The sequence below is a fragment of the Chrysochloris asiatica genome, unplaced genomic scaffold (genome assembly GCF_000296735.1).
Source record: "Chrysochloris asiatica unplaced genomic scaffold, ChrAsi1.0 scaffold00141, whole genome shotgun sequence".
NCBI lineage: Eukaryota > Metazoa > Chordata > Mammalia > Afrosoricida > Chrysochloridae > Chrysochloris > Chrysochloris asiatica.
This window is the reverse complement of record NW_006408659.1, coordinates 2461973-2483581: the sequence shown is the minus strand read 5'-3', so window position 1 is coordinate 2483581 and position 21609 is coordinate 2461973. Positions and strand designations below refer to the sequence as shown.

At 40.8% G+C, this 21609-nt stretch overlaps 1 pseudogene; it reads right to left on the bottom strand.

Annotated features, from left to right (window-relative positions):
• Positions 1-20414: 20414 nt before the first annotated feature.
• On the bottom strand, positions 20415-20788 carry LOC102810511 (annotated as a pseudogene).
• Between the last annotated feature and the right edge of the window lie 821 nt (positions 20789-21609).

Below are 21609 nucleotides of genomic sequence, written 5' to 3'. Positions count from 1 at the left end.
TGTTTATTCATAATTTGTATATGTTCTTTGAAGACTCAAGTGCTTTACATATATACATATAAATTGTTGTTGTTGTTGTTATGTGCCGTGGAGTCGGAACCGACTCATAGCGACCCTGTACAGGGTTTCCGAGGGTGTAAATCTTTACGGGAGTAGAAAGCCTCATCTTTCTCCCGCGGAGCAGCTGGTAGTTTCGAACTGCTGACCTTGCGGTTCACAGCCCGAGTCGTAACCACTACGCTACCAGAGCTCCAATAGAAATACACATATACATATAAATATAAATGTATGTGTATGGAAGTATATATAGAGAAAGGAGGGGATTGTTTTTCTTCTTCCTGTTGAATTGTATGAGTTGGTTTTCTATTCTGGATATTAACCCCTTATCAGATATATGATTTTCAAATGTTTTTTCTCATTTTTCATGCTGTCTTTTCACTTTCTTAATAATGTCTTTTGAGGTACAAAATATTTGTATTTTGATCAAGTCCAATCTATGTATTTTCTTCTTTTGTTGTGCATGTTTCCCTGTTTAGTGTACATGGTACCTGTCTAAAACGTTAGGTGACCATAGCTATTTGGGTTTATTGTTGGGCACACAGTTCGATTCTGTTGTTCCATATGTCTATCTTTACACCACTTCCTCTCTGTGTTGATGATTGTAGCTTTGTAGCAAGGTTTGAAATCAGGCAGTATGTCCTCCAATTTTGTTGATTTCCCAGACTGTGTTGACTATTTGGGGCCTCTTGCAATTTATAAATTTAAAGATTGGCTTTTCAATTTCAGAAAAATAGGGTATTAGAATTTGAATAGAGATAATATTGAACCTGTAGGTTGCTGTTGATAGTATTGACATCGTAACAATATTGCATCTTCCAATCCATCAACATGTAATGTCTGCATTTATTTAAGTTTGCTTTACTTTTTTGTAGGATATTTTAGAGTTTTTAGTGTCCACGTATTTTACTTCATTGATTCCCTTTAGTCTTAGGTATAATTTTTAGATGCTATTGCAAATGTTGGAGTCCTGGTGTGGCACTGTGGGCTAATGCATCAAACTGTAAAGTCCTTTGAACTGCAAGGTCGGGTGGTTCAAGCTCACCAGCTGCTTCTTGGAAACCCTATACAGGGTCACTATGGGTCCTAATTCAACTTGATGGCACTTAACAACAACAAATTGCAAAGGTTATTGTCTTTTTAATTTTCTTTTCAGATTATTCATTGCTGCTGCTTAGAAACCCAACTGATTTTTGTGGGTTGATCTTACATCTTGAAACTTTGTTGAATTTGTTTATTAGTTCAAGTAGTTTTCTCTGGAGTTTTTGTAGGTGTAATTACTTTTTAAAATCTGTTTTGCTTGCAAACTTGTGAGTTCAAGGTGAGTTAGGACCAAGGTACATGCCTGGAAAATATTTGAATGAATAAATGAATGAATGCTTGAATGAGACCAGTATTGAAAATCGAGTGGATACTGTTTGTGTTGATGCTAATGCCCTCTTTGCCAGTGAGTGAATCACTAATGCAGAAGGCACTGTGGATTGGATGCCAGTGCTCATTGTTGTACACAATTTTCAATGTTACAAAACTCAAGCTGGTTCTTTCTCAGATTTCTTTGCCTTTAGCCCCCTTATCAGACATCAGTATCAGTTTGATCAACTTCCAGGTAGACTTGAAAGAGCAGAGATAGCCGTAGACAGAGGAGGAGAGATAATGCATTGTACTTCAGATTTCCCATTGTACAGACAAGGCAGGAAGAGGCTTTTAGAGAAGTGAATGTAAATATATTTTGTCCCAAGCCACACTAACATTTAAAAAAGCCATATTAATATGAATTATGTATATTACAGACCAATTCTGTTCAACCTTGTTTGTACATCGATATCACCTGGCAGCTTCAAAAAAAATGTCATTAGCATTGTTCAACCCCAGGTACTGTGATTCAGTTGGCCTTAGGTATATAAGCTGTGCTTCCAAAGTTGTGTTTCCCTAGTGACTCTTTTGTGCAGTCAACTCTGAGAACTGCTGCTACAAACAATTACACCGATTACAGTTACTCATATTAACATATCCAAAATAATATATATCTTTTTGGTACTTTAATACTATATAACAATTTAATAATTTTAATAAAATTAAGTTAGTACTTGATGGCTGTATTAAATTTGTCATGGTAGTGATTATAATAAGTTAATTTCATATAGAACAGTTTGGTTAATGACATGTGTACCCTCACATTTTCTTTCCTCTTCCTTTGGGCCTTGAAACCTTGGTGAAATATCATAGAGAAACAGCTGACCATTCTTAATGTTGAAGGAAGTTGTAAGGAAACCATTTTTTAGATAGCGTGCCATAAAGACACAAAATTAGAACTTTTGTCTTGGTTCCCATCTTAGCTCTTCTTTTTCCAACACTCACATACTCTGAATTTTTTTTGTAAACTAAAATGAAAAGTAAAAAGAGCCCCTGTGGCCCAAATAATCCTAACAAGCATCTCATTGATACTTTCAGTCTTTACATTTTTATAATAGGTGAGATTATTTTATGAATGTGCTAGTTAAGAAAAGAGTGATATAAATTTTGATCTCTTTTGATCATCTGCTCTTGTCCACTCCACCCCCAAACAGGATTTTTGTCAGTTATTTGCAAATATTCCTACGGTCTTGCTCATGCTTAGTGGTTGGGCTGATTTTTGCCATTATTTTAAGAAAGAGGGCTTATAGGCCTCACACACACATACACACACTGACATAGGTACACACACGTTCGTTATGATGAGAATATTGTCAGATATTGTCATTATATATATAATGACAATATAAATATTGTCATTATTTATTCATCGTCTTGTACTAGTTTCTTTCAAAGAAGACCTAGGACAGTAAGTGGAGTGCAAGTAGCTTATTTGGGAGGTGGTCTCAGGAAGCATTGGTCAGAGAGAGGAGAAAGGAGATAAGGAAGGGAAGGTGGTTACTATGGTATGTACTGATAAGCAGATGCCATCCTGGGCAACTGAGGTTCCTTCTGATTGGGACCTTTTGGAGAACAGTCTCCAGAGACATCTCACTGGAGGAGTAAGGAGCTGGGCTATTTATAAATCAACCTTTGGGTCATTATCTAGGGACTCTTCTGGAGACTTTATTCTGAGGCACTTTTAGTGAAGTTCACAGTCAGTGAGTCCTGGGGCCTTGAGGAAGGCCTGTTTGGTGTGCTTGGGAACCGAGTATGGAGGGAATGTGAAGGTGGGGGGGCGGGGGGATGTAGTTGGATTACCAGCAATTCCTACTCGCATGTCCTTAGAAAGACACTACACATAGTGTAGTTCCAACTTTGAAAAGCATCTTGTCTGGATTCTTTCTTTCCATCTACATGTCTTGCACTAGTATGGAAAGGACGGGGCTGAGAAATTAGTCATGAGTATGATACCATCTTGATGTGGCACTGTAGGATAAGCACTGGATTGCTAGCTGCAAGGCCGGTGGTTCAAACCCATCAGCTGCTCCTTGGAAACCCTGTACTGGGTCGCTATGAGTCAGAACTGGCTCAGTGGCACTTAACAACAGTGATACCATCTGTTTGTTCCTACAGATCCACACCTCACTTGGTCTAGCCAGTGCTTGTGTTGGGGGCTGAGATTTTGTTGCTATATCCCTGAGCTACCTTACCTCTGAAATTCTGGTTGGGTTTAGGCGTTGGAAAGTTCTATAAGGAGACAGGGGGAGGACAGTAAAAGTACGGGGTATTATTCCTCTGGATCATCTCCTGCTTAGTTCAATGTGTTGTCTCTGTTCTATGTTATTCCTCCAGATCACCTCCTGCTTAGTGCCATGTGTTTCCCCTGTCCTGGAAACCATAGAATCTGTGAGGAGGCTGGCTTCTGCAGCTATACCTACTTTATCTGGGTTTTGTAGCCTTGTCTTCGCGCACCATCAGATCAAGGCCACTATACAATCCTTGATTGGTTTCCCTTAGCCCTATCCGCATCCTAATAAATAATCTCTTATTAAACTCCCTCGGTTGCATCATATGAGTGTGCCATCTGTTTCTTGCTGGGACCCTGACTAAGTGAGGAACCATCTTGAGGCGTTTTCACTCTTCCCAGCAATGGGAGATGTTATGAAGATAAAGAATAATGAAGCATAAATTGCGCTTGAGCCCTGAGGGCATTCTGCATGTTGGATACATTAACAAAAGGGGCACTTATTAAAGAAGACATTTTAGAGAGGCGCCTTAGGCTGTATATTAGTAATCTTTTTTTTTCTCCACCTCTTGGGCTAACTCTGTTTATATAATGAATTGAAAATTAGACTTTGTATGCAGTTAGTTATAATACATCGAGTCCTGGTGTGGTGCTGTGGGCTAATATGTCAGACTGCAAAGTCCTTTGCACTGCAATATCGGTGGTTCAAGCTCACCAGCTGCTCCTTGGAAACCCTATTCAGGTTCATTATGGGTCAGAATCGACTGGACGGCACTTTACAACAACAGTCTCACAATGTAAGATGGAATCGTATGTAATTCAGATAAATAGGAGGTAAAATGGTTCCATTCATCTAGAAATTTCAGAGGTTTGTCCCATGTATCCTAGTTTTAGACAGGTACATCTTTTCCTCTTAATTCGTTATATTTCTCTTCTCTCTAATGGGTTATAGTTCTTTTTTTTTGTTAATTTTTGTTAAACTGGTGGGGAAAGCATTATAGCAACAGAAAGCAGGAATTCAGTCCATTTTTACAGAGCGCCCATTGTGATTCAGGCACTTTGCTCAGCACTGGGATTTAATAATGAGTAGTAGTAGCGAAGTGGTTACGAATCGGGCTGCGAACCTTAAGGTCAGCGGTTCGAAACTACCAGCCTCTCCGTGGGAGAAAGATGAGGCTTTCTACTCCCGTAAGGATTTACACCCTCGGAAACCCTGTACAGGGTCGCTATGGGTCGGAACCGACTCAACGGCACTTAACAACAACAACAACAACAAGTATTTGATCACTGCTTTCAAGGAAATCACCATGTAGTTGGGGAAATAGAAGTTCAAACAAATAATTATGATAAATATTTTGAGTGTCATAGGTATATACAGAATATTCTCTGTGCGTTTAGATGAGGACATGGCTAAATCTGTCAGGAAAAGGCCAAGAGGCTGGTGAGTGTCAGGTATTGTTTCTTGGAGCACATGACATTGAGCTCTTGAAGGACGCAATAATGAGCCTATCAGGAAGAAAAAGGGGGCGGGGGTAGCATGAAAAACGGTGTAGAATTTCCTGGTGGGTTGGATAGTCACTAAAGTATCAGGTTTGTCCAAAATGCTGCTGGCCTTTGGAGGAGTGCCTGGATTTGAGGCCAAGGGATAGATTAGCAATCTAATCCTTAATACTCATTGTTCTGTAGAAAATAGTACACACAGACAGGACATATACTTCAAAGATTCAGGATTATAAAACAACAACCAAAAAAGGGTTATCTTTAAGACTCATTAGACATTTAACAGGAAACATGTTGCTTGACCTCCTGAAGTGAATATTCTAAATATTGAGCATTATATATTTTTAATACATGATTATCTGAAGTTGAGTGAGCTCTGCTACCGTAGTGGTTACGAATCGGGCTGCGAACCACAAGGTCAGCAGTTTGAAACTACCAGCTGTTTTGCGGGAGAAAGATGAGGCTTTCTGCTCCCGTAAAGATTTACAGCCTCGGAAACTCTGTACTGGGTCTCTAGGAGTTGGTTCTGACTCCACAGCACATAACCTCCACCACCATCTGAAGTTGGGAGATTCATCCACTGGTCTCTACTGTCAGTATAAGCTTTTGCTTAGATTTGTGTGTAATTATACTAAACTCAACCTGAAGTATTACCATGAGTTGTCTAAAACAATGTAATGGGTTGTTTGGAAATGTGAGACTAATAAATTGTCATTCATTTACTAATGGTTATATTAACGCCCATACTTTAGAATCACCTGTTTAATAGAAAACATCTACTTCTACCATAAGAGTTCCTTGTGCTTTATTGCTTCTAATGCATGAACTCGATGACATTTAACAACAACGTGTCGGTATTGTCATCGTGTGTAATGGTGAATTTATGACTGCCTAAAATTTACCATTGTTGTTAAGCGCCATCAAGTAGGTTCCAGGCTTATAATGACCTATATTGGATTCCTGAGGAGCGGCTGATGAGTTTGAACTTACAACCTTGCAGTTGAAACCAACCTTGCGGTCCAGTAGTAGAACACTAGTAAACATCTGCAGAGGCATGAGCAAAATGGTGACTATACAATCTAGATATTATTGTCAAATACTTTGCAATTCTTTTTCTTACTCTCCAGCTTTGCTTAATTTTTAAATTCCCCTTCAGTCTCTTTCCTGACTCCATGCCCTTTCAAACCCCTAATAAAAAGGCTTGCCTCTGTTTCCCAGCTCCCATCCATTAGTTAACGTCTAACTTAACTTTACAGATCTCAACTCAATTATCACTTCTCAGGGAAATGTGGAACTCTCTGGATTAAATCCCATCCCGTCTTCCATCTCTGTTTACTTCATCACACTAATCACCATTTGTAACTTTACACCTGTGTGGCTACTTGATCACTATCTGTCACCATCTAAAAGCTGTAGTTGTTGTTGTGAAGTGCCATTGAGTCAGTTCCGACCCATAGCGACCCTGTATAGGGTTTCTGAGGAGCCACTGGTGAGTTTGAACCACCAACCTTGTAGTTCAAACGGCTTTGCAGTCTGGCACATTAACCCACAGTGCCACGAAAGCTCTAGAAGACAAAGAAACTCACTTGTCTTTAGCAGTTGCTGTTGGCTGTGTGTGGTTCATGCATGCACTGGTAAATGCTTGTTGCTTGCATGAGTTCAGAACTAGAGATAGTTGCCCATAGAAGAAAGGATTAAGAGGAATCAAGTAAAGAATAGCTCTGCTTCATGGACTCTGAGGAAGTTGTTTCTGCATTGTCGATGTTTTATGAGTCAGTGAAGTTCTGTCACTGAGAGTGGAATGGAGGTGGTGTGACCATTTCTGTTACTATAGGAGTTACTATATAGTGATGGATCAGGAGTCCTTGATTAAAAGCCAACATTTTTGTCTTTTTATTCCACCACCATATGGCCCATATCTGCTCTTAGAGGTCTCAGCAGTGGCCAAACTTTGTGACAGATGGTTAGACCAAATTTATCCAACCCACTGTCTGACCAACAACCAGTATGAGTATTGGAACATTTAAGCTTGAAGAGACAAAAGATATGCTGGTGATGAACATTAAACTAAAAGTTATCCATGAAAAGCTGGGCCTGAAAAACATGTTGTTGTGGTTGCTAAGTACCGTGGAGTTGGTTGTGACTCCTAATGACCCTGTATGAGGGTCAGAACTGCTCATTCTGTTCCTGCTTATTCTCCCATGAAGCCATTATCTTGTTTGATGCTTAACTATAGATAGATTAGATACAACTTGGAATATGATGTGCTTGGGAGGATAATCTCCATGAGATAACCCAGACTAACTTTCTGTCTTAGTCTTCTGTGGTACCCTATTTATCTAAACACAAAGTTACGGGAAGAACTAAAATAGCAGAAGAGAAACGGAAAGATGGAGTTAGGGGATAACTGTGACTCTTTCATATTGAAGAATTCTAGCTTTTCATTAGCAGTTAGATTTTAGGATTTTTCAGTCTCCAACTTTCAGAGGAGACAAAGTTGGAGAACAATATTCTCTCAATTAATTTATTCCACCAAAATAATTTAATTGAGTAAATATGTAGTCAGTGTTATATGTTGTTGTTAAGTACCGTGGAGTTGGCTCCGACTCATACCTGCACAGGCTGTAAATCTTTACAGGAGCAGAAAGCCTCATCTTTCTCCTGCGGAACAGCTGGTAGTTTTGAACTGCCGACCTTGAGGTTAGCTGCCCGATTCATAGCCACTATGCTACCAGAGCTCCTTCAATGTTCTATAGGGTGCCTCAATTTTTTTTTTTTTTTTCCTAGTTAAGTGTCTCAATGGAGGATAGAAAAAAAGAAGTTGGTAGATGACCTTGAAATTTACTCCCATCCAGGAAATCCGTTGTGTGCATGTGACACAAGGTGCTAACTGAAGGGTCAGATACGGGTCAGTTGCTATGGAGTTGATTCCAACTCAGGGCAACTCACGTGTGTTTGCGTAGAACTGTGCCTTGTGGGTTTCAATGGCTGAGTTTTCAGAAATAGATTACCAGGCTTTCGGTCAAATCTAAACCTCCAAGCTTTTAGTCAACATCCTAGCACATTAACTGTTTGCACCACCGAAGGATTCCATGGGTCTGATTGCGCTCTATCCCACTTTCCCCCCTCCAAATAAATAAATACACTTACTGCAATGAATTCCGACTCACATTAATCCTGTCATAGGGGTTTCAAGGCTATAAATGTTTATGTGAACAGAAAGCCTCATCTTCCTCTTGCGGAACAGCCGGAGGGTTTGAACTTGGCAACCTTGTGTTTAGTAGTCTGGTGTTGATCCTACCGTTCCTTGGGCGTCAAATAAGAAGGGACTCTTGTTGTTGTTAAGTGCTGTGGAGTAGGTCTGTACACATAATGACCCTGTATAGGGTTTCAGAGGAGTGACTTTTGCATTTGATCTGCTGACCCTAGTGGTAGCAGTCCAGTGCTTACCCTACAGCTCCTACCAGAGACTCCATGGAAGAGTTAGATTTAGGAAAGGTTGCACAGAAGGGAGGAAGGAGAGAGCATTCTGGGTAGTGGAAGTTAAAAGTGTGAGAATGAGCAGGGATGCTGTTCCGTTCCAGGTGCAGTGAACGTGTGTGGGATACTGTTGGAAGGTAGAAGGATTGAGGACTGTGAAGCTACCTAGTGAGCCCTTGGAGGCCAGCGTGCAGGAATTTAATACTTTGTAACCAGGGCTGGAAATAGAAACAAAGAAGAGAAGACTCTAACGGAAGAATTGGTGGGTTTTCAGGTCTGGATTTATAGTAAGTAAGCATGACTGAGAAGGAAAAGGTGAAGGGCATTTGAACCTGCGTCAATGAAAAATTAGTTTTGTAATCACCAGTCCCAGGGAACTGTTGGACATGCTAAAACGGAATGGGCCAGTAGAGCAAAGTATCTTAGAAGCAATGGCAGATTACTGTGGATCACTTGAAAGATAAAGGCTTGGAAATATTCATTAAGTCATCACCAGAAGCCAATGGACTAAATATACACATGGAATATAAATCTGAATTTTCACTGAGCATTTTTAACAGCATAAAAAAAAAAAAAAATCAAACCAATTATTCCTTTAAATATCAAGATCCAGTCATTAGAAAATTCTGTTGGCTCTACAGTCATAGCAAATCCTACATGTTCGTGCGCCTTCATCATGGCTCTCTGGTTTGGTCATCCTCCTCCCCCAGCTGGATTCTGCGCTATGCTTTGAGCTAGCCTGCCTGCTTCTGTGCACTTGATTCCTACATTCTATTCTCAATGCAGCAGTCTGTGAGCCTTTCAAAATAGAAGGCAGATCATAGTGCTCAGATCTTAACCCTACAGTGGGTTCCCAGTCATTCAGAGGATAAGCCACAGCTCTTATAAGAGCCTTTGGTGCCTGGCATGATCCCCTCCTTTTTCTCTCTGACTTCATCGGTTTTTGCTCTCATCCATGTTCTGTCTACCCTAGCCATCCTTGCCAAATGCTGTTCCTCCTACAGGCTAGGCATCCCTCCCCCCCAGGGCCTTTGCAGATGCTCTTCCTCTTAATATTCATAGAACTTGGTTCCTTATCTCCTTAAGTCTTTGTCAATTGGGGGCTTCCTTGACCTTCCTGCTTAAAATGGTCATACACGCCCCCTCCAGAGTCTTTAATGTCTTCACATATCCGAGACCCTTTGCTTAGTTGTGTGTTGTCAGTCTGTCTTTCCTGAATGGAAAGTCTGTGAGTTCACTGATTTCTGTATGTTGCTCACTGTGGCATTCCCAGTGCCTGAAACAGTGCCAGGTACTCTGTAAACATTTGTTGGGTGAATGAACAAATTCTGTTGGCAGCTGCCTTTTTGACTGGGATTGTGACTTCTTTGAGGTCAGCTGAAATTAATTTCTGTCTTCATATATAAATTAGGCATCCTCAGTACTCCATAAATGTGGAATAAGAGAACAGAATCTTCAGTATAAAATCCTAACATGTCGCCTACTTTGTTCCAGAAAGTTCCATTATTAAATAAAACCATTTAAAACAGTAATCCAGGAGCTCTGGTAGCATAGTGCTTACAAATCGGGCTGTGAACCTTAAGGTCAGCAGTTCGAAACTACCAGCTAATCCGTGGGAGAAAGATGAGGTAACCTATACAGGGTCGCTGTGAGTCGGTTCTGACTCCACGGCACATAACCACCACCATCAAAAAGTAAGCCAAAGGGGGCAAGGGATTGTGTGGAAAAATAGTTTTGCTTTATATAACTTGAGCCTCCTTTTTGAACTTCAGAATTCAAATACTAGTTTGGCACTTCTTTCATTATTGCTTTGATTATTAATTGGTTGCTATTTAAAAATTTGGTGCCTAAACTCTCAGCTGATATTTTAAGAGATTATACTATACAGGGTACAGAAATTGCTGGAGCTGCAATGTAACTTCTCATGGCCAATTAAGGAACAGCATTGGCAAGAAACGCAGGGTGAATTCAGTTGTGCTTTGTGGGAGTCCTGTCCTAGTGGCTGTGGTTCATGGTTTTGAAGATTAGCCTGCTGGGCTCACTTCCGCAAAAGGAATCTTGATTTGGTTACCTTGGTGGGTGCTTTTTATAAATAAAGAGAATAAACAAATTTGGAGAGAGGTTAAGGAGACAAAAGGAGAAACAAAGTGAATAAATTCCTCTTTATTTGGGAGCATTTACTTGAGAAATCCCTCTGAAGTTGGCTTTTTTGTTTTACTTGGTATCACTTTTATCTCTTCCCAGAGAATGCAGATGTCTTTTGAAAGAATGCTTGTGGAAAGCAGACTGTAGAAGACAGAAATGGTTTCTTGAAAAGTTAAACACGTTTCCCAAGGACCAAACTGCTCAGTGAAACTGGGCTGTAGAACATGTCATTTAGGGCTGATGTTTGTAGAACAAATCACAGTGGCACTAGCTAAAGCCATTGATGTGTTTGTTGATGACGTAACTAAAGAAGTACTGGCATTGGGGACTATGGCACAAAGAACCCTAAAAGCATCAGCAGCAGATAATGTTTTTGCTTAACTTCAGGGTTAAAAAGATCCATAGAAAATTGTTTTGAATTTTTCTAGCTTGTGAAAATACTGTTTTCAAATACTGTATGTTGGGGCCAAATGAAAGTTCAGATAACATCAAATCCTACAGTACAAGGCCGTACGTATAAACAGACAAGGATCTTCTATGTAACATTCCCTAAGGCGACTACCACACGGTGTCAGGAGGGAGGATGTTTAAATCAATGGCAGAACTGTTTCCCTAGTGTTGCTTTAAAGGTGCCAGAGCTATATTGAAGATTTGGTCTGGGGTCACAAAGCACGTGAGAACAAACATTGGAGCCAGAGGCTTTCTAGGCTTTAAAATCTTCCTTGTATTTGCACTCATTTCTGTACTTGTCAATAAAAGACAGCTCTGAGGTCAACTGAAGAGAGTGAACTTTGTGATCAACCTGAAAGTGAATGAGAAGACCTTATTTTTCTGGTGACTTCTGTGAAGGAAAGCAGGAGATTGGAACTGTAGAACTCTAAAGAAAGTCCTTCAGTATGTCTTTGGTACATCAAAGAGGTCACATCTAGAACACTGCACAATTCTTGGAATGAATCCTTTATTTTCAATAAATAAGTTAAAATGCTTATCTGTAAAAATGAAAAAGATCTCTTTGGTTTATTATTCTCTGGCTAGGGAAAAAAAGACACTGCTGTGCCCTACTTTCTTCCTTCCTTTTTTCTAGTTTGTGTTTCATATTTTTGACAAGTGCCTTTACTTCCAAACATGTGCTCCTACATGAATTCTAAGTTCATAATGATCGCTCTTATCCAGCTGATGGATTAACAAAGTTCTTTTTTCCTTGTCTTTTTCCCCTCTTCTGTTGCTTTTAATTATCTTTCATTGAGGATGGTAATGGGGAGGATAAGCAGAGACTATAAGAAGAGAACAGTTGCATTGTATTCAGTGACTTACCTAATTGTTCATTTCTCACTCTCTTCTTCCTTCCCTCCCTTTCTTCCATCCATTCAATCATTCAGTATTCATTGGTCATCTACGATAGGCCAAACACCATATTAGGCTTTGGACTTAAACTATGAATAAGACAAGGTCAGTCCTATCAACAACACTAGCCTAGATGATAGGTATTTATAGTGGTCGTTGTTGCTGTGAAGCGCCGTGGAGTCGGGTCCAATTCATAGTGACCCTGTATTGGGTTTCCAAGGAGCAGCTGGTGAGCTTGAACCGCCGACCTTGCAGTTCAAACGGCTTCACAATCTGTCGCATTAACCCACAGCGCCACACCAGGACTCAATTTATACTGGTGGTGGTGGTGGTCATGTGCCATGGAGTGGGTTCTGACTCATAGCGACCCTGTACAGGGTTTCTGAGGTTGTAAATCTTTACAGGAGCAGAAAGCCTCATCTTTCTCCCACAGAACAGCTGGTAGTTTCGAACTGCTGACCTTGCAGTTCGCAGCCCAATTTGTAACCACTATGGTAGATATGATAAAAATCTGATAGTTAAATGCTATCATGGGAGGTTCTGGCAACTTGGGTTTGGGGATATCAGAGAAGGCTTCTAGGAAGATAAGCTGTCTCAAAATTGATACAGTGAAGGATAAATATAAGTTAGCTGAATGACCTCTGTGTGTTTGGAGTTCGATGGAGTTAAGGGGTTATGAGGGAAACTCCCAAGTGGTATAAGTCACATGTCATGTGAAGTCTGTGTTTCTCAGTTCCTTGCAAAAGTAGAACTCTTACAGTTCAATAATAGTTATAACAAAGAAGGTGGGTATTTCCATTAAGTAGCTAATAAGGCGCCACCCTGTGGCCATTCTGTAAATAGGCTTTAGTGTTTACTTGGTCCAGCCAGCTTGGAGGGGGAGGAAGATGAGACTTTCTGCTCTAGTAAAGATTTACAGTCTCAGAAACCCTATACAGAGTCGTTATGAGTCAGAACTGGCTCAGTGGTACACAGCAGCAGCCAGTTCACAAATGATAATTCTAGTGTTTGGGGCAACTTCACATTAATTCAATTGAATGTGAGATCATATTTATTAATGCTTCTTTGTTATTTTAAAGCTGGATAATTCAACTTCACAACAAATATGAGCAAACTCTGGAGAGTTTCAAAGCAGGAGCCCATCATGCTTTGGAAGTGCTGTAGTTCAGGTTGGATTTCATGTACATGTGGAGAATTAGAGTAGGGTGGAAGGGCTATAAAGGAGGGATAAAATGGTTAAGGAAGCAAGACTTCAAAGCCAAGATAAGAAGGTCTTAAAATTTTAATAGTAGAGAAAGTTGAATTCAGACAAAGATTACCTTTGGATTTCAGATCTCTATAGAACAGTCCCCTTTAGTCCAATGGATAATTAGACTTTGGTTATAAGCAGTGTAAGAATTTATGATGTTAAAGTGTTTTTGTTTGATTGATTTTAAGAGTCTGTTAGCGATCTCGGAAATGGAAATAGAATACGTGGCATATGTCCAGAGAGAATGTTGGATGGAGGCTCAATCCAGACTTGGGATCTAAACCTGGGGAAAATTTGATTAGGAGATCTTACTTAAGGGTTTTGTGGTAAAGTACATTGGAGAAAACGTGGGTTAGACACAAAAGTTCTTTTCTTTGGAACTTCTTGGAGTCTTAACAGCTTTATTATTTATTTTTATTTTTATTATTAGGTATGTGAGTCTGGAAGGGAAATTTAAAGTGTACAGTGTACAGTCTTTCCCCAATTACTTCACCATTAAGAAACCTTTGTTCTGGAGTTGGTCTTCACACCTGGCTGAGGACTAGTATTCCAAAGAATGTGTATCAGTTATTTATTACCACAATATTCTGTGAGAAGCAACACAAAACTTAAGTGGCATACAATAAACATTTATTAATTTAGTTTATAAATAAACTTTATCTGAACTTGGCTGGTGTTGACTGATCTCACTCATGTGTCAGATCTGTGCCGTCAGCTGTGAAGGGTAAAAGAGCCCTGGCAGCGTACTGGTTAAATTCTGAAAGGTCGACAGTTCCAGCTTACCAGCTGCTCCATGGGAAAAGAATGAGGCAGTCTGCTTTAGTATAGATTTGCAGCTTTGAAATCCTCGTGGGGTTCTTCTACTCTGCGCTTTAGGGTTTCTGTGAGTTTGTGATTTGAGTGGTTTACTCACATGTCTGGAGTGGGGTAGCTGGCTTTTGACTGATCTGGGGGTCCTGGTGTGGTACTGTGGTGGTAGTGTGATGTGGAGTTGCTACCTACTCTTACAACTGTGTATCGGGTTTCCGAGGCTGTAAATCTTTACAGGAGCAGAAACCCTCATCTTTCTTTTATAGAACAGCTGGTAGTTTCAAACTGCTGACCTTCAGTTTAGCAGCCCGACTAGTAACCATGATGCTACCAGAGCTTCTTGTGGCACTGTAGGATCTAAGAATTAAAAAGCAGATCTGTCTGGATCCTTTAGTTTAATGACAAGTAGTCTTGCAGACTTCATCAGCCTCTGTGCAGACAGTAACAACTGCAATGTTACAAGGTCAGTTTGAATTGCAAAATCGGTAGTTCAGACTCAGCATCCGCTCCTCAGAAACCTTATACAGGTTGATGGCACTTAACAACAAGAAGAAGGATGGTTTTATTTGGGAAGGCAGGTGATTTGTCTCTGTCCTTCATGTCTCTTCTTCTGGGCATGACAGAGGAATATGAATGAGAACAAGTGGGATCATGCAAGCATTGCTTGCATCATTTTTGCTAACATCCCATTAAAAAAGACTTCTCCTGGCCAATCACATAGTGAGAGGGCACTGTGAGGATACATGATAACAGGTGGGACACAGAGGATTAGATTGCTGTACAACCCAGATGGGGGAGTTCTAGGTGAGATCATGGTCAACTGGGAGTGAAAAAGTGAGATCAGACTTTATGCCATAGACTTTTCTTGTAATCCTGATGAGCAGTCTCACAGAGCGATGTATGGATGATGTCAGGTAGTAGAGAGTTCATGTGGTTCTATGTAGATCTTCTATTACCCATGTGTGGAGTCGTTCCATTCAGAGTTGAAAAATTGGCTTCATTTACTTCAAGTTACCTCATTTGTAAATAAGGTAACAGAGGCCCAGAGAAGTTATTACCTGTGTGGTGGTATAGGATAAGCTCAGTAGTTCAGAACCACCAGCCACCCCTCAGAAACCCTATGTTGTTGTTGGTAAATGTCATCGAGTTGGTTCTGACCCTTAGCAACCCTGCATAGGGTTTCTGAGGAGCAGCTGGTGAGCTTGAACCACCAACCCTGTGGTTCAAACCGACCTTGCAGTCTAGTTGCTATGAGTTGAAACCCACTCAATAGCACATAACAACAACAGCTACAACAAATCGAGTCTAGGAAACCCACGGAAGCAGTTCTATAGGATTGCCTATCTGTCCTGTAGGGTCTCCATGAGTCGGAATTAACTCAGAATTGACTTGATGACATCTAACAACAAGAAGATAGAAGCAAAACTCGGCCTGGGACCCCAATCCTTTCTTTAGCAATCACAGCTTTAATTAACTTGAAGAAGTTTTATTGGGGAAAGGAGGGGACCAAAAAGTATTCTCCGATCTCCATGCCAAAACAAATAAAATTCCTTGTGGAGAGACTATAACAAAAATAATTTTACAAGAGGAAAACTAGAGATTAGTCATTCCTTGCTAAGTATCTTTGGAAGGGCAAAGCATTAGGGCAGTTAAATTAAACTCCCAGTGGTTGCTGAAGACCTTGGCTGGAGATTTATGTTAATATCTTTTTATTTTCAGAGTTTTGTTTCCTCCACCATCTCCTTCTGCTGTATCAGAGATGTCAGCAGAGGATTTCTGAGAGAGGAAAGAATTTCTGTTCTTGTTCTTACTTTGTCAAACAGCAGATAAAATTGTGAAGGCAGATCTAGCCTTCTAGAAACAGAGCTACATTAACACCTAATTTAGCCATCAGCGGTGGGGAACAATTTGTTCTACATAAATAAAATGCTCAGCTATTGAGACAGATTTAAGTACTATCAAACAAGCTATCTAGTTTTGACTTGTGAATTTTTATATAGATTTCCGTGATTTATATAGATTTCCTGGTAATTAGAACTTCACAGCCTGGTCTTTTAGACATCTGTTACAAAACTGTGCATCAATGTAGCAACAAGTGCCTTGTAAAGTGTCCTATAACTGTAAGGGATCCTGGCAGCTGTTATGGTTTGCATAGGGGCTGCTGAAGTCTGTATGACTACTTGCCATTCAACTAAAAGATCCAGACAGATCTGCCCTTTTACTTTTTAGATTTTATTTTCAGAGCTTTTCTGTATACTTATTCATTGTCAGTTGACCAATTCTATTTCAGTCTGCCAACTATAGGCTTGTTAATAGATTCATTCCACGACCTTCTTCCACTCTTCTGTATATCGAAAGAAATTGCATTGACAGATTCCCTTGGCTTCCAGTTACCAAGAAGATTTGACCAATGTGATGCAGTGATGGAAGACTTGTGGGCCAGAGGAAGGGAGCATCCAGAGGATCTAGCCTTAAATCTCTCTGGTTTCCTTAGTTTTTCCAGAAGTGGCTATGCCTTCTCTATGATTTCTGCTCCCACCAGACTCCCCCTTTTCTCTGTCATCCCTGCTGCCACACAGTCTACCTGCTGTTCTCCTGGTCTCTGCTTGTTGAATTCACCCTTCAGATATTAATAACACTCTTTTCTTCCATTGTTCACCTGTCTTAGGCAAGCTAGACCCTCATTTCAGTTGCTAATTATGTTGGCTGTCTCACTGTTTCTTCTCTGGCTTTTAGATAGTCTATCATCTCTGACACCAGCCCTTGGTCTGAAACACCAACAGCATTTTTCTGGTTGATTTTCATTGACGGAGTTTATCCATTGATGAGAGTTGATTGACGTTGTCTTCTCTCGCAACTCTAACCCGCAGCCAGCCAGTTGATTATGGTGAGTGCATGTGTGTCAGACTAGAACTGTGTTCCATAGGCTTTCAGAAGTAGATTGTTCAGAAGTCCATCACCAGGCCTTGCGTTACCTTTTTTAAACAAATTCTTATTGTGAATTGAGTGAAAGTTTACAAAATCAGTTTTCCATTCAACAAATTATATACTTTGTTTCATCTTAAGGATTGCAATCCTCTCAGTATGACATCAGCTATCCCACTTCCTCTCTTTGTTTGCCCACCCATGGTGTGCATAGCTCACTGGTGTTATTTCCCCCCCATATACCTGTCTATGAAGTCCTGGTATGGTGCTGCAGGTTAATGCGCTGGACTGTGAAGTTGGTTTGAACCACAAGGTACCGGTGACTCCAGCTCACCAGCCGTTCCTTGGAAACCTTGTACAGGGTTGTTATGAGCCGCAAGTAACTCGGCAACACTTAACAATAACATACCTATCGATTGCTTGACTTAACATTGAACCACTGGGATGAGCTCAAGTTTCAGACCTTAATGGTTGTTAAGGGTCATAGTCTTGGGGTTCCACCAATTTCTATTCTACCACTAAGCCTGTTTTTTTGTTTTTGTTTTTGTTTTTTTTTATGATTTTGAGTTTTGTTCCTCATTTTCCCCCACTCAATCCAGGACCTTCTAATGTGATTCCTTTCAGCGGAGCTGGTAGTTACAGCAGGGTACCATCCAATTCTTCTGGCCTTTTGTAACAGTCATCTCTGACTGGACTCGAACCTCTGACCTTTTGGTTAGCAGTAGATTACGTTAACTGTTTGCACCACCACTCAGAGACTCCTTGCAACTCCTTAATCTTTCTAATTAGCTTGTTGCCATCCACTGTGTTGACTATAGTCTGGTGACCAGGGATTCAAATTGGTTGAACCAGTTCAGTTATGGTCAATGAAGAGAAACTGAAACAGACCTGTGCTTTTAAAAATTGGGTAAGCTAGAACACTATCTGGAATGGAAAAATTACAGGCTGAAACCCTAAAGTGGAAGACATGGAAGACGAATAGTGAGCCCTGTCAGAAGTCCAGCGGCATTGGACTATTGTCAGGGCTGGGGAGAGTTGTCACATTCAAAGCTGTGGGTTGGTGCCATCTTTGATCTGGACAAGCTGTTTTCGCTTCAGCTGGTCAAGAGATTTGGCTGCTGTGCAACGCACACACTGCCCTTGTTTTCTAAGAGCTAGCTAAAGTTTCCAGCAGGGCTTTGACCCATAATTTTTCCCATTCCAGTTAGTGCTCTGGTTAACCCACATTGAAAATGTTTGGGTCTGTTTCAATATTATTTTATTGGCCAAGACTGAACTGGATTGAACCAGTTTGAAGCCCCGCTGGCTACCCAGTTTATTTGATTTGACATAAACATGGCAATTTGAGCAGTAGAGTTGTTGAGAGCTTGGGTTCTGTGATCAGAATGCTTGGGTTCCAGTCCCAGTTGTACCACATATTGGCTGTGTGACTAATAGGAAAAGTTTCTTAACCTCACTGAGACTCACTTTTCATCTAAAAAAAAAAAAAAAAAAAAAAACAGTATTATAATATCCCTGTTGTCTCAATTTGAAACCTAACTCCAAGATGGAGGCCAGTATACAGAAGTTTATAATGGAGTCTCAAGATCAACACATGTGGAAGGAAAAGGAAGGCTTTAGGATTAGGGAAGGGGAAAAATTAGCTGATCTGTGACTCAGTTTTAACTGAAGTCTTGATCAACCCCACAGGGAGCTCTGAAGCAAGTTGAGCCTTTCTACCCAGAGAATGACCATCACTGGTAGGAGGCTTGACCTTGGGTGAACCAGCTTTCTCCAGTTGTGGGTCTTTTGTTGGCAACATGTGGGAAAAGGCTCTTCAGTCTGGAAGCAGGTTCTGGGCAGTGCACCCCAGTGCCTACAGCATGTCTCTAGGTATATAATTGTGAAAGATGAATGAGAAGTGCAATGGATGCTTAATAAATATTGACTATCATTATCAGTGAAGTTACATATAGAAATACAAGTATATGGATGTTATGATGCCTAGTTTAGCTCTTTGGAGAGTTTTTGCTGACTTGCTGTCCATAGCCTTGTTCCAGAGAGTCAAGAAAAAGTACAGTGTCTGTGGATAAGTCAGGTTCTTTGTCTTCTGCATACAATTCTGAGTACATTTTTACTTTGGCATTACTGTTAATGTGATATCTTTAAATATTGCTTTCATATAAGTTCCTATACCCTTGTTCCTCAAGATATTTAGCATTAGATATGCACAAATTAGTATCTATTATTAGCTGCTGTCAAGCTGGCCCCCAGTTCAGGGAGAACCATGCATGGCAAAATTCATTACTGCCGGGTCCTGTACCATACGCATGAACAATTGTGAATCTGACTATTGGGATCCGTAAGGCACTCATTGGCTGTTTTCTGAAGTAGATCACCAGACTTATCTTCCTCATCTCTGTCTAGAAACTATGCTGAAATCTGTTTAGCATTCCAGCACCACATAAGCCTTTACTAACAGATGGGAGGTGGTTGCATTTAAGATGCATTACCTTTGCAGTTGAATCCAGGACTCCCTCAGGAATGCAAGAGGTTTACCACGGAACCACCTTTGCTGCCTACAAATTATTATTATTATTATGTTGTGTTGTTATTTTGACTCATAGCAACCTTGAATAGGGTTTCCAAGAAGCAGCTCGTGGGTTTGAACCACCAACATTGAGGTTAGCAGTCTAGTGCTTATCCTACAGCACCACACGAGAACTCAGCTTCCTGTTTTTGAAAACAATCTTTTTATTGTGAATTGAGTGAAGGTTTACAGAGCAGGTCCATCAGTTTTACAATCAACAAATCGTACACTTTGTTTTATCTCAATGTTTGCCACTTATCCCCTGTATTTCTTGTTTCCATTCCTACTTCTCTCCCAACCCTTCTGAACTTTGTCTTTGAGTAAATGCTGCCCTTTTGATCACGAGTGATTGACCATTTTATAGTGTGAATAGCTCACTGTGTTTTCTTCCCATAGACTTATCTATTGCTTTTCTGAAAATTGAGCTACAGGGGTGAGTTCAGTTCCAGAGCTGAGGGGTGACCAAGGGTCATAGACTCAGGGTTCCACCAGTCTCTATCTGACCAGTAAGCCTGTTGGTGCTTTGGATTTTTCTGGACACAGACAGCAAGTATATTTGGTGAATGCTGCTTGCAAGCATTATTCAAGAGAGACAGTCTGGGAAAGGTGCTGTGACAGCCAAGGAGGCCTTCAGGGCTAGATACCATCTCACACAGGAAAAGCACAGGGCTCTGGGGACACAGGACGGGATACCCTCAGCCATTCAGCACCATCTGGATGAGCTCTTCATAGTTGATGCAACCACTGCTGTCCGTGTGCCCTGCCGCCAGCATCTCTACTTCTTCCTCTGTCATCTTCTCACCCAGCAGGACAAGGCCATGCTGGATTTCAGCGCCCATGACAGTGCCGTTCCCTTCCTTGTCAAACACCCAAAGGCCTTCAACGTAGTCCTCAGAGGTGCGCTGGTCCGTTTTCTTGGCCACAGTCTGCAGCATGGGCAGGAAGTACTCAAAATCCGGCTCCTTCACGTTCATCTCATCGCTCTTGGGCTTCCCCAGGACCTTGAACAGTCGGTGTTGGTGGGGTTTGGGCCCAGGGCCCTCATCATTTCCCCACACTGGCTGTGCAGGATCTTGTCAGCTGTAAGGCCTCCTTAATCTCTGCGGTCTGGTCCTTGATGAAGTCACATATCTTGACTGCTTGAGTTTCAGGACCTTTTCCTGCAGTAATGGCTGAACCTGATGTTTTGTTTTATTTTGCCCCCAAGGTTTTGAGTTTTGTTCCACATTTTCTTCTAATGTGATCCCAGTTGGTAGTGGTATCCCAGGACCATCTCGTGCTTCTGGTCTCAGGATTTTGGAGACTAATGGTCCATAAGTCTGTTGGATTAATTGTTTTCAAGCGTCTTCTATTTTCAGCCTCTTCTTCCCTCTGGACAGGAAGTAACCAATAATTTATAGATTTTAGTTTTTGAGTATTTATATTATGTAGCCGTGATATTAAATGTATATTGCCTTAACCAGTCAATTCTCAGGAAAGTTCTCTAAGGTGCTGGTGCATTTAAAAAAAAAAAACACAAACCACTACACTGACTTGATTCTGACTGATAGCAACCCTGTGGAACAGAGTAAAACTTCTCCTGGGATTTCTGAGACTGAAAATCTATATGGGAGCAGACAGCCTCATCTTTCTCCTGTAGACCAGCTGGTAGATTCGAACTGCTGAACTTGTGATTAGGAGCCCAACATTTAACCCAGTACACCACCAGGATGTCTGTAACATACTGAGATTCCCATTTTATGATGAGAACCCTGGCTCGTAAAGAACCGAAGTGACCTGCCCAAGGTGGTCCTGCCAAGCAGAAAAGAAGTTCTCCCACTGGGTCAGCCAGACTCACTGTAAGCCCGTGTTTTTAACTATACATTTTAATAATTTAAACAGCAGTAGGGG